At 40.6% G+C, this 14,756-nt stretch overlaps 1 pseudogene; it reads right to left on the bottom strand.

Annotated features, from left to right (window-relative positions):
• Positions 1-14,756, bottom strand: part of LOC149190974 (uncharacterized) — a 78,623-nt pseudogene that overhangs the window by 17,992 nt on the left and 45,875 nt on the right.

The following is a 14,756-nucleotide window of genomic DNA, read 5'->3' as shown; positions in this document are numbered from 1 at the left end:
TTGGTGAAGCCCAACCCAATGATATGACTATCAATCTTGGTGTACCAAGAACTAGGTGCTTGTTTCAGTCCATATAGTGCTTGCTTGAGTCTGCCCACATGCGAATCTCTGTTGAAGGTCTCAAATCCTTCAGGTTGCTCAATATACACCTCTTCCTCAATCATTTCATTGAGGAATGTTGTCTTTACATCCATTTGATGTATCTTCCATCCCATCTGAATTGACAGTGCTAGAATGGATATGATTGATGAGTACCTTGCTATAGGAGCAAAAGTATCATTGTAATCAATCCCCTCCAGCCAAGAGAACCCTTTGGTCATAAACCTGGCCTTGTGTTTATCCACACTACCATTAGTTGCTTGGTTTACCTTATAAATCCATCTAAATCTCACCATTGACTTATTCGCCAGCCTTGGGACCACTTCCCAAAAAATGTTCTTGATAATGGAGTCATACTCCTCAACCATGACATCAACCCAAACTGGTTGTTGCACTGCTTCCTCAAAAGAGGATGGATCAATATCTACACTCCTGCTCATTAGAGCCATGTAGCCAGTGACCTCTCTGGTGACCTCCTTTGCCTGCACTGTGATGTGGGTGATCCCACATTCTCTCAAGCATCATGCAATAACCTGTTAGCCTCTCTGGTGCACTTTCTCCCATATCTGGAAGACTCTGCATAAGTGAGTGTTTCCATTCCTTGCTCCTCTGTATTTGGTTGCTCCACATCATCCTGAGGTTTCTCCTTTGGAGCTAAAATATCCTTAACTACATGTAGTTGAAGCACACTCTCAAGGGAACATATCATGGCCTTCTCTTCATTGAACGTCACATCTATGAAAACCATTGTCATCCTATTGTTTGGAAGGTACACCTAATAGTTGTAAGGTGTATTAGTGTACCCCACAAATATTCCCAACTCAGTTGTTGGCTCTAGCTTTTTCCATGCATCTTTGGTAACATGGTAGTATACTGATGAACCAAATATCCTGACGAACCAAAGATTCTGATGTGTGCCACATCTGGTTTCTTCCCTGAAAAAGCCTTTTCTGATGTACTCATCCTGAGAATTCAATGAGGGATTTTGTTCTACAAATAAACAGATGTATTGCATGCTTCAACCCACAAGTGTAATGGTAGGCCTTGATAATGAAACATTACCTGTGCCACTCCCACAATACTTCTACTCTTCCTTTCAGCCACCCCATTCTGTTGTGGGTTATCAGGTGTTATCAACTCCCATCGAATGCCTTCTGTTGCATAGAGGTTTTTGAACTCATTCGAAAAATACGCTCCACTATTATCGCTTTTGAGAGCTTTAACTTTCCTGCCATTATCTTTCTTGACAAGTTCTTTAAATTCACAAAACTTAGAAAACATCTGATCTATCTTCTGCATGAAGAAAATCTAACACTTATGAGAAAAATCATCGACAAATATTACATAATACCTGTGATTGGCCGTGGATGTTGTCGAGAACAGTCCACACACATCTGAGTGAACTCAATCAAGGATCACCTGTGCTCAACTCTCTTTGTCATGAAAGGAAGATTTGGTTTACTTCCCCAATGTACACCCTTTGCATGTGTCTCTCTGCTCTAGTGTACCCTTGAGAATCCCTCTATAAATGTGTTGCAAGATATTTAAAGTTCAATGATGCAAGTGACCCAATCTCCTATGCCACAAATCATCGATGTCTTGGCTCTGCACCTTCTCTACTTTAGTGCTGAAAGAAGTGTAGTCTTCTACCTCCAATTTGTAGAGGTTCTTCACTTGAACTCCTATCCACTTCACCTGTCCTATGGCTATGTGATGAAGGAACGCCTTTCCCTAAATAAATATCATATCATAGCCTCTACCCACCAACATGGCAATAGAAACCAAGTTCTTCCTCAAACATGAAACATACATAACATCTCTCAAAGTGATGGGAGTACCATACTCCCTCTGAAATGTAACTATACTGATGTCAGTTATACCTCCCATTATCACCCATCTCAATATGCATTTGGAGATCCTTCTCCTCCAAGTTACTGAAGAGCTCTTTGTTACTGGTCATATGCAATGAAGCTCCAATGTCCAGGTACCACACATTAACCATCATTGATGACGCCATACAAGTGATGAGGGTAATATCCAGTTCGAACTATGAAGCAAGAGATTCACCTTCCACTCCTCTAGAGGGCTTCTTAATGGCCTTCTTATGCAAACACTTAATGGAAAAGTGTCCCAACTCATGACAATGAAAAGACTTGATTTTCTACATGTCCTTCTTCTTGCCGCCCTGACAAGAATCTGATTTGGAATGGGATGACTTCCCCTTCCCTTTCTTTGCCTTACCATCTAAGGCACAATTCTTCTCATCATTATGCTTTGATGAGGATTTGTCTCTAATGTTCCACCGAATCTCTTCCTGTACCAAGTCGGACCACAATTTCTCCCACTCTGGTAACTTCTCCCTCCCATTAATTGAGTCCTAGTAACTATGCCAGATTTTGGGAAGTCCAGAAGTGTTAGGATCACCAGATCATATTCTGCAATAGCAACCTCGACACTTCCAATATCATCTCGACATTGGGTGAACTTGGTCAAGTACTTTGGAATTGATTCGCCCTTCTCCATCTTGATCTTTCTGAGTTTTTCCTTCAGTGCCTACTTCCTGTGGTCACTGTTGTTTTGAAACAGGTCTGTTAATTCCTTCCATGTTTCAAATGTATTTTCCTTTCCGTGGAGATTCGACACAATATCATCTCAAACTCCTTCTAGGATAATCCTTCTTGCCATTTTTCCACACTCTTTCTCCATTCAGCTAGATCTTTAACATTAGATGTTGGAGGCTTCGGGATATCTTGATCTATGAATTCCTTCAGCGCGTTGTCTTCCAACACTTCCTCCATCCTATCCTTCCAAGCTATGTAATTTGAGCTACCCTCCGGGGGATACTCAAGTCTCAAACCATAGAATGGAATCCTGCTGACTCTGAAGTATGAAACTGCAAAATCGATTTCACCTACATAACAAACTCATATTCTCCTCTTCTATAATGTCTTCAGCACTAATACCATGTAGATTTTTACTTGTAGATCCAAACTTCTTATGTAATATGCTAGAACAAAAGACTTGAATCTACTCTACTCATTAGCAGAAAGAAAAATTGATCGATGAAAACACTAAGGAGAAAAAGAATAATTTCAATCACACATAACACAGTATTTGTCTGGGGAAAGAAACTGCTCAAAATCCCGACTATCTATATTCCATTAACTAGAAGATCTAAGAAGAAAATACAATTCCTGTTTAACCCGAAAAATTCCTGTACAAGTACAATCTATCTCTCTGTTTCACAAACTAGCTCAAGCCAACACTTAGCCAATTCTACTTCCTGCCAATCCCCTAATTCCTTGCGTAATTCCTGAGAGAATTAACCCATATTTAATTGGGAAAATCCCTGACCACAACTTTGCAATCCATCATAGTCCTTCTACTAATTGCATGCACCATCTGTACAACTCGGAAACTTATACCACTGATAGTACATTGTCCCTGAACTCTAATCTCAACTGGGTCTTCCTCTCAACTGACATGCATGACTTATTTATGAGTGAAATTCCAGTTAACTGGTGGAGCAGTGAAGCTGAACTAAAGTTGCTCCCCACTACAAGACCTCGTACTAGTTTCTCCAACTATTTGAACTAGTTTAACTAACTATAACCCAGTTAGACTGAGTTAATTAATTACAACTCAAAAGACTAATCCTGGACCCCTAAAATTTAGGAATCACTCTACATGACTCTAGATAGACTTCCAACTTGAATTTACTGATCCAACTAAGTCAAATTAACTTAGTTAACTATTACAAGTTTTTATGAGAATAAAATTTTGATCTAATTCCTAATTTAATTTGTCCTTTCCTTGTTGCTATTTTTTAACATAATTAATAAACATAGTTAGCTTAAATGAAATATAAATTTTAATAAACTCTTTAAATAATAAGCATAACTTATAAAATTATTTTATATTAAATGTGTTATATTTCAAGTTATAGTCATATATTATTATTACCATCTGCAACATGGACTATTAATAATGGAATTTAGCCCTTGGCATTAATTTGTCTTGAAATTAACCTAAAGTTTTTCATCCCTGTTTCATAAAATATGATCGCTCAACTTAATAATTTTTATCATCTTATTTGGCCTCTTCTAGAGGCAGAGAGGCTATTTTATTCATGTAGTTTTTTGGTTAACAGGATTTACTTGATTTGTTTTTTTCAAACCAAAACCTAATGATGGCATTAATTCATTGGCATTAAATGTTTGGTTTGTATCTCTCTTGTCACGTACTTACTTAGTAATATACATGTTTTCTCAAGTATGTCACACAACATGGCTATTTTCATGTACTGGCCATGTGCATTTACTACATGTGAACACTTCAACGAGCTACATCTTCAAGGTAGTGGTAATGAATCTATATCTTCAAGAGTGGCCTTTCTTTGAACCAAACCTCGTACTTATTTTGATGTGGCCTTTCTTTGAACCAGACCTCGTACTTTTTTTGTTGGGCTGAATAAGATTACTTCCATTGTTGGGTTGAATAAGATGTGGGATGTTTGCCAGGAAGTTGAGGTGGTGAGACGAGCTACTGCTAAGGAGCGGAGCATGGAAGCATGACTAAAGGAGTTGAAGAGGTTGCAGAAATAGGGAGAGAAATTCGACTGGTGGTTGAGAGAATGGGAACTGGTAGCGGAAGAAGGTCCAAAAAGTGGGATGGAGAGAGGTGAGATGCCTAGAGAGTCATAGGAATTGATAGATGAGATCTAAAAAACATGCTAGTTGGTCGTATGATACGTTTGCCTATCCTTCTATTTCTAGTTTCCTACAGTAACAAGGAAGTTTATACCCATGAAGAAATAAGAAAAGAGCCTCTAAATAATTTTTTAAGCACAAATATCTGAAAAGAACAATCAAACCAACAAATAAAAGGTGGAAATCTAGTAAATTTGTGATACCTGACAAACAATAGCAAGGAACAAATGATGCACTAAACAAGTGATTTGATAAGAAAACAACGAGGAAAAGCTTCATTCGACACATTGCTATATGCTCCATTTGAGTCATTAGTATGTTTCTCTTGCTTTTACTCTTGCCACAATCTCCATGTTCCATCAAGGGCTTTGGAACCCATTTCCCATAAATGTGGCACTTCCACCATCATCAAATCTATGGAATTTTGGCGACTGATTATTTTGATCACCATTAAAAATGTCAAGTGCAGGATTCAACTATACATTGCAAGAGGAAGGCTTCACAACTCAAGGATTCTTTTCATGTTCCAACTTCAAGAAATGAGGCATGTAAGTGTACGAACTTCTCATTAACATTATTATGTAGTCTATCACAATTTCTATTCCTGGTATCCCTAAACACATATGATAAATAGCCTGGTTTTCCTATGTAAGGCCATTAACGACATGAGAGAGGAGCTCATATTCTTGCAATAAAGCTGAGGGAAAAGGTTATGCTGTAGCGGCTACAACCACCCTCCAAAAGTTTTCCTTAGCTTCGTTTTTGGAGCCTCCCTACCAACCTTTCACAGCAGCATGTCTTGCTTCGTCAAGTACACAAGCTCTAGGGATTTTCTTGCAAAATTACAGCATGTTGATCAACACTTGATGCATTCCCCTCATAGGTTGTTCATTCGGACCTGGTCCAACAACAAGCTGAGTAGCTCCTTCAAGAATTTGCACAAATCTGGAGGGAAACCAGCCTTCCCTCCAGAAATTGCGCAATACTGATTAGCAGCCTGCTAGGCCCTAGAATTGTGCAATTCTGTTGAGAAAAATTCACCCAGAAAATTGTGCAATACTTCCCAGCTAGGCTGCTCAGCCCATAATTTGCTCAAATTTGGGCAACAATCAGCTTCTCTGCCCATAAATTGCATAAATCTTCTGAGCACCTAGCCCAGCACCCAGCTAGAAATGCGCATTTTCTCCCAGCAGTTGAGCAACCTCTTGCATGTGAATTTGAGTTAACTGATTCCCCCCTGGGACCAAGAAAAATGGACTTGCATGCATGGGCTACTTCTCCCAACACAACATGCAAAGGCATCCCTGGTTTCAAGGATCTATTTATGGCAGTTGGAGGTTACATGCAAGGATCATTTTAGAAACCTCCCACCAAGTGTCAATTTCCCTAGATTTGTGGAATGCACATCACAACCTAAATTTTATCAAAACTCATCAACTAGATGCTACAGAGCTCATTCCTCACATCAACCTTGTAGCTCTAACATCCCACATAGCATCTAGGAGCGGTCAGCACATTCAACTCAGTTGTTTTGGGGTAAGCCCACTATCCATGTCTTGTGTTGTATTTCTGGCGCTTTTTGTGTTTCGCTTCGTATGAATGTTGTCTGCTTTATTTCAGTGGGAACTTACTGTCATTTTGATACACACTAACTTTTACTAGCACCGTTTTAGTTTTCATTGCTATCTCACTATTGTCACATGCATGAAACTGTTTTGCACGAACGGTCGCCGATTCGGCGACTCGCTTCACCCACATGCATGTTGATATGTTTATTGAATATTTCATTCAATGTTTGCATGCACTGTCAATCACTTCTGCTTTCACTTAGTGTCACCATGCATTCACTGTCATATTTTCTTTCAGTTGCCCGTCGGCGAGTCTGGCCAACCTTGGCCCGGACTTTGCCTTCACTAAGACAACATTGCGCAATCTGGGGAAGGAAGGCTCTGTCTTCCTCTCTAGAAATGCACATTTCTGCCCAAGCACTATCCTCTAGGACTGTTTTGTGCATTTCTGAGGGACAGTGACTGCTGGCCCAGAAAATTACGCAATGCAGTCATTGAGCCTGCAACCATTGCCAGCTGAGATTGCGCATTGCGCAATTCCAGTAGTCAGTAGCCAAACTGGACTGTGCATTGCGCAGTTCCACCAATAATTCAACCTCCTAGCATCCCAGACTGTGTCTTGTGCAGTCTTGGCAATCAGTCTCCTGACCTCCCGGTGAAAATTGCGCAACCTTCATGACCAGTAACACATGTATGTTGCAAGTCAGTTCTCATGTTAATTTTGGTTTTCGACTGATAGATTGCTTTCCATGAGTGTTGCAATGTCTCCAGGTATCGCAGGTGTTCATCTGCCTCTCAGTAGTATAGGTACAATGGTTTCCAGGAGAGCAGAGACGAAGACACCGTTAAGAGTACACTTGGGGATGCAGTCGATCAAGTGTCTATGAACTTGCCTACCCATGAAGACATCAATTCATTCGTAGACAAGGACATCAAGACATGACGACAGCAACATCACAATGAACAACATCATGAACATCATCTGAAGGCAGCATACCGAATTCAATGAATGCAAGAGGAAGGTGTTGACAACACAGAGGCAGAACAAAGTTGCAAGCTCAAGCAGATCCACTAATGATGAAAGCAACTTTGAAGACTCGGGCTATGAGGTGAGGGCACAATTGTGTGGAGACAGAAGATGGAACAAAGAAGGAGTTGCATGTGCTGAAGCAACAACTCAAGGAAGAACATGAGCTACAAAGACAAGCGAATGAGTTACAATAGGAACAGGAACAACAGGGGGCACAACATACACTCACAGATGAAACTGCAGCCGTACAAGTTATAGATCCATCCTAGTAGCTGGAACAGAGTAGACATGGTGAGCAGTATTGTTGATTGTATGTAAGGGATTCAACAACATGCATGTCATTGTGCACATGCATGCGATCCAACCCATTCAAAACACTCACCAAGGTGAAGACAAGAAGCAAGTCCAACTGGAGTTGAACATGTAGTTGATAGTTGATGCGCATGACCACCAACACACACTAGAAGATCAGCACAGACACTATGCATCAGTGTGTTGCTGGTTTGGTTGCACCAAGAAGACCATGTGCATGCTAGCAGATGAGTTGGATGAAGGAGCCACACCAATGCACCCAGATGCAATGGAGGCAAGAGTTTGCTTCAGCAAGATGTCACCATGGGGTGCATGCACACCATCATGGACGACCAAGCTTGGCATCAACTCACCACCTTCACCATCATAAGCATGTCAAAGAGTTGGTCTCACCAAAACGGACCGAGTGTCAGTGATGTCTTGCATGTCTTTCTCAATCCATTTTGTCTCACATGAGCACATGTGCATTGTAATGTAACTTCATGTCAAGTGGAAGTTCAAGTGTCAATAGTTGGATGTAACAGTCATAGAGTAGATGAAGAGTCATGAGGGTAGATCAACTGTCACAAAGGGAAACATCAAGGGTCACCATACCCTTTGCTATAAATAGAACCTCATAACTCATTGTAAAGGCTTTTGGTCAGCCAAGCTTCGATAGGAGTATCTTAGAGAAAGCTTGGACAATATTGTAACGAGCCTTGAATTCTTCACTGTGCAGATTGGTGAGCACCAGTATTGCAGCAATAATGCTACAACTCCTGGGCTGCCTACTTTACTCTTATCAACTCGGTAGTTCGTAATAAACTTGGAAGTGTGGTGTTGTATGCACAAATACTAGTTCTTACTGCAAGTTGTCACTTGGTCAGTCGGCGCAAGATCACTAGGAGCTCAAGCCAACTTCTATGGATTCTAGAAGAAGCTCTATATGTGATGAAAGGAGAGAAAGATTACTTTATAGATGCTACTCTAACTACAGAAAGGAGAAAAAATGAAATGTAAAGCAAACCTAGTAAGCCCTAATTAACCAACTAAGCCTACTTTTGCAGAAAACACTATGAAAACCATGAAAGGAATGCCATTACCTACTCAAGGAAGTAAACAACATCTAACTAAGCTATTTCTGGAAGTAAATAAGAAAAAACATCTTTTTGGATTTTTATGTATTTTTATGTGAATTTGACATGCATATAATTTATTGTGTGTGAATGTGGCAATGAATAGGTGGTGTTGGAGGGTGGATTTGGGACTTGAGAGGATGTAGAATGGTGTGGATGGGTCATAGGAGGTCTAAGGTGGCCTTCTGGAGGCTTTTCCCACACTCGGCCTTCGAAAGAAGCCTACAGGAAAATCTATAGGAGGACAAAGGAAATCTAGACGAGGAAAATAGGGCCACTACAAGAGGCCTACAGGAGGAGGCCGAGAGCTGTTTTCACTGTTTTGAGGGTGTGAGAGTAGGTGGAAAAGGTGGATGAAGGTTGGAATGAGGTTTTAGGGTGCCTAGGGTCTACCAAGAATGACTAGGAGAGAAGAAGAGGATTGGGTTTGCTCAAAGAGAGAGGAAGAATTTCTATGGAAATTGCAGGAAACTAAGGCAGAATTGAGGTGAGGTTTGGGCGACCTGTAGGGCATGAATCAGATGGAGGATGTGATGGCTGATAAGCTAGCCTGCTACAAGAAGATATGTGCTACAAAGGAACTAACAGTCAACCAATAAGATCAAACAAGCAATGAAATGAGTGCATCTAGAAAAACATAGTTTTGCATCAAACTAGTCTAAACTATGATCTATGAAAGAAAATGTTGAGAAATGTTGCAAGAAAGGAGAGAAAAAAAGAAGACTATTGAAAATAAAGAAGTGATCATGATGAAGAAGATTTGAAGCAAAGCAGAACTGGACTATTCACCTACTAAAAAGTTGCAAACACTAGAAGTCTTATGAATGAGGAAAATCTGTGTTTTTGGGGCAGCAAGAGGATCTTTGCCTCAAGTCATGGTCCCAAAGGGAGGAAGAGAGGCCAAGGCACTGTTGCTAGCCTTTTGAATCTTCTCTTTATCACTACATAACCTGCTATATAAAGCACAAATGGAAGCAAACTACTGAATCATCAAAAGCAACCTATTCTTAACCATGAAAGAAATATATTTAAGAGCAACTTGATCTACAAACTGAAATAAACATACAAATACAAGCAAAGAGGAGCTTAGCTGCTTGGATTCTACCCTAAACCAAGAGCTTCAGCCCTATGAGGTAACTCAATGCTAGCTCAAAAAGGATTCCATCTTTATTTCCAAAACAATAGCAAGATTACATGAAATTGTCTCAAAAAATAATGAGCTCGAAGTTGGAGCGAGTTTACATAAGAAAAAATTCAACAAAAATCCGACCCTAGTGAGACCCTAGGCTTCTCTACTTATACAAATGAAGCTACCAACAGCTTCCTTAAAATCAGGGAGGGTTGGCTCCCAAAACTCGAGATAATCATCAGTTATCCTCCACTTGCTCGGCTGCCTTCTAGTGCATGATTTGGCTGCTTGTACTCCGAGCTGAATGAAGGGGAATTCAAAGTGAGGAGTAATAAAGGAGGGAGATTCCCTCCTATAAGTCCTCTCCTTTGTCCACTTCGTGTTATTGCTGCCCTTTGTCCACTGGATCCTCGACTTTGACTTCAAAATTCATCAATAATCTACATTAAACACATGTTAGACCGCATGGCATCATAACTAACTCAACTCACTCCATAAGCATAAATATAATCAGAAAATCATATAATAAGCTAAGAGAATGGTTGATTGAATAGGTTAGGAGGTAAATTGAGCCCATATAATTACCCATTTATGAGGCTCATCATCACCCCCTACTGAAGTTGTTGCTCATCCTCTGAGCAACTTAGTCCATCTCCTCATCTTTTATGGCCCTGGTGGCCTCCCTAGCATCCCAAACTTCTGATATGGTCTCCTCTTCCTTGTCATAGAATATTTCCTTCCTTTCTATCTCTTCCCACTGCTCCTCCTCTTCTTCTTCTCTTCTGCCTTCCAACATGCCTAACAATAGTGGGGGACTCAGTTTGAGGCCAATCCAGTTGAGCTTCAGCCTCTGCATGGAGCACTTGTATATTGGCACTCTTCTTAATGTCTCCTTCATCCTCATGGGGGAATGGTATTCCCTGATCTACAAACTGTGTGGTAAGGTGTTCCATCTCCTTATGCATGCATGCACACAGTCATCCCCAAGTAGCCTTTGCATATCCTCAAAGTGTGAAATGGCTTGTGCTTGATCACTTATATATCTAGAAGCAATCTAAGGATTATTGGCAAGCAGGTTGTGTGTGCTAATGAGTGCCATGGGATCTGATGGCTCAAATCTTATCATTAATGGCTCATTCTGCTCTTTTATCATCAATCTTCTTATTTCTGCTGCCCTCAACTCTTCATGGTTCATCCATGAGGCCATGGCCATTAGGTGTAAGGTCCCCTAGCCTTGCATTGGGGTCCCACACATTCATGTCTGTGAGGGCCATGCTATGTAGGTAGAATTTTGCCATCTTTTCCTTATCCTCTGATGTTCTTTCTGTAGAAATTTCACTTGTAGAACAAACCGATATATTCAATGCCCTAAAGCATAATACTTGTTCTACTTCTACAAAACATTAAGCAGAAGCATAATCGAATTCATGAGCAACATCAAGTAGAAACATGCATAACTGATCAAAAGAATTAATCAGACATAACACAAGATATATGCAGGGGAAAGCACCAACATAAAATCCCAACCATGTATTATCAATCAAGTGGAAATCCTCTTCACAATACAAAAATGAATTAGCTCTCAAGCTATTCAGTTCTCAATGAACTATGAAGATATGAAGATATTTCTCATGAACCAACCAAGCCCTATTTTTATAGGATTTACCTATGGTCCTTACATATTTTTCTTAGGAAATAATAGCAAAAGAATATGCTATTAATTCCAACATACCAAAATTAACCAATGGTCCAACTACACAATCCTTGAGGACACTAGTTCCTCAACCATGCAAAAACTACTTACTAGAAATAGTCAAGCATCTGATAGTACACTGTCCCACATCTGATCTCAACTGGGTCTCTGACAGAACTGACATGCAACAGTTATCCACGAGTGAATCCTCAGTTATCTAAAATAATATTTGTCACATGCATGCAAGCATTAACAAACTATATTTTATTATTTTAACAACTTGTTAAAATAATCTAACTGGACTTGACTAGTTAGAACTAAGTCAACTGGTTCTCTCATTATAGAACTTATACTTATTCCCTCAATCAGTGGGACAACTCATGTGCATGCTCACAAAGACTTCAAATTTGAATTTCCTTAACTAATTAACTCAACTAAATTAATTAATTAATATTTCCAACTGCTGTTAAGACCAAAATTAATTTTACTTCCTATAGATAGACTAGGGACTGCTATAAATAGGAAGGGACCCAGAAATGCTATTTTTAGAACTTTCTATTTTTAGCAATTTCACCTCTCACCCAATGTGGCCAATGACCTCATTGGCCAAACTACTATTTTTAGACATGCTATTTTTAGCAGGTCTATTTTTAGCACATTCTAAATTTAACATTTCTTGTTGCACATTTTTCAACACTCCCTCTCAACAAGAAAGGCTTCCTCTCGAACCCGATCTTGTAACACTGGAAGGTTCTGCATGCAACACATCTACTCGGTCCACTTTCTCCAACAACACATGGAACAAAAACACTCCCAACTGACCACTCTGTTGGGCTAGGAACATACTTTGATGCTGAAGCTCTACCTGCTGCTGACAAGTGCTCCCTCTCTGACATCTGTGCTACTGCAACATCTCCATGCATCTTGCACCATTGCACACCTCTTTGTGCCACCTAGCACTGTGAAAAACACTTGTGCCTCTGGCATTGCTACAGCCTGCTAGCTATGCGCTATCCTGGGATTCCCTGCACTACCGCTCTCTCTGCCACTCCATCTGCATCTGTCTCTACTCAATCAGTTAGTTCCTGCTACTCCACATCAGGGCTCCTATAGCAAGGTCTCATCTAAGAGGTTGGGTACTTGAAGGATCATGCCCCTCCTCCTTGGGACGATCACTCTATATCGCCCCACCTCTTACCTGGAGGTATGGCTGCATGTGATCCCTCAGCCCACCTGGCTCGAAGTTTCCCCCAACTGGAGGTCTCTGCATGAGTAGATGTCTCTACTCAATCTTCACTCAGCTTCCCCTGTTGTGGCTGCTTCACAACCTCCTGAAGCTGTTGCACCAATCGTGGCTCCTCCACAATCATTTGAGACTTCTTATGGCTTTGCATGTTGAGAGGTAATATACCCTCCCTCTCAACCACCAAGTCTCCATCAGTTGCCTTACTACTCAAGGCTTTGCATGCATCTTGAACCTCAATAGCATATAGGTTCTTGACCTGTGAACTAATCTGCTTCACCTATCTAGTGATGATGTGTCTAAGGAAAACCTTTCCCTTACTGAAGACTACGTCATAGCCTCTGTCTTCCAGCATCGCGATCGACACCAAGCTTCTCTTTAGTCTTGGTACATACTTGACATCAGTTAAGGTAAGGCGAGATCCATGCTCCCTCTGAAAAATAACCATGCCTACACCTGAGACACTATACTTCTCATAATTACCCATCGCTATGAGTATCTGGAGATATTTCTCCTCCAAAGTACTGAACAAACTCTTGTCGCCAGTCATGTGGAAAGAAGCTCCACTATCAAGAAACCAACCACTTCCCACCATGGATGAAACCATTCATGCGAAGAGTGTGAAATCCAACTCAAACTGTGAAGCAATTGCCTCACCTTCAGATCCTTCCCCGGATCCCTTCTTGGATTTCCTCTGTGGACAGTTTGCAGCATAATGGCCCACATCATGACAACGAAAGCATCACACTTTCGATTTGTCAACCTTCTTCCCATCATTGGAAGAACTGGATTCAGAAAGAGAAACCTTTCCTTCCACTTCTCGCCTTACTTGCTAAGGCACAGTTCTTCTCATCATGCATGGATGAAGAACTGTCTTTGGTGCTTCGTCTGATCTCCTCCTGCATCAAATCTGACCATAGTCATTCCCAATCTGGCAGTTTCTCCCTTCCATTCACCGAGTCCTGGTAGCTATGCTAGCTCTTAGGAAGGCCAAGGAGTGTTAGACTCACCATATCCTCATCCGATGTCATGACCCCTACATTTGCAAGCTCATCCCTGCATGTGATGAGATTGGTCAGATACATAGAGATCGTCTCATCCCTTTCACACTTGATCTTTCGAAGTTTGTCCTTCAGTGCCAGCTTCCTTTGATCACTGCTATTCTGATATAAATCTTTCAATGTTTTCCACATTTGTTAAGATTAGGTATGTTCTATGCTAGAGCAATTTATTTAAATTTTCACAGTTAGCAATCACATCAGCATTACGATAAACTGCAAATAGAACATAAATATAATATGCAGAAGACAAGCCAAGACAAGAGGACACAAGATATGGCGCAAGCCAGGGACAAACCCCACAATGTGTGGGGAAACCCTTGATCAATTCTTCTTTTATGTTCTTCAAAGTTCAGCAGAGAAAGAGTACAAATACATAAAACTGATATTTATGACAACAGTAGTAAGATAGCCATTCCACTAATGATGACAGTTCTGAGATGCAATCCTGAATTGCCATGACAGTCTTCAACCAATGATAGTACTGTAGCATGTCCCTTGACAGTGAAGAGCTGCTGATCTGATGAGGGCACCTGAGACTGTACTAATCTTCCTTCATAATCTCCCAACCGTCTAATAGAGTAGCTCTAAGAAATCCTTGCTATGATGCTATGGCCTATGGCCTAGCACATAGCAACACAGAAGTAAATGTCCTTAAAACAGATATATACTCATCACCAATGCTTCAGATATTAGCATCCAATCTGCATTTGAAGTTAGCATTACAAGGTCTGAGATAAGTCTGAGTGCAAACTCCTTCACCACACAGTTTTACCTCATGACTGTGACTTCCACTTGCA

The sequence above is a fragment of the Pinus tabuliformis genome, chromosome 3_1 (genome assembly GCF_031772625.1).
Source record: "Pinus tabuliformis cultivar Carrire ecotype Pingquan chromosome 3_1, CPIR1, whole genome shotgun sequence".
Lineage (NCBI taxonomy): Eukaryota > Viridiplantae > Streptophyta > Pinopsida > Pinales > Pinaceae > Pinus > Pinus tabuliformis.
This window is presented reverse-complemented; position numbering and strand designations above follow the sequence as displayed.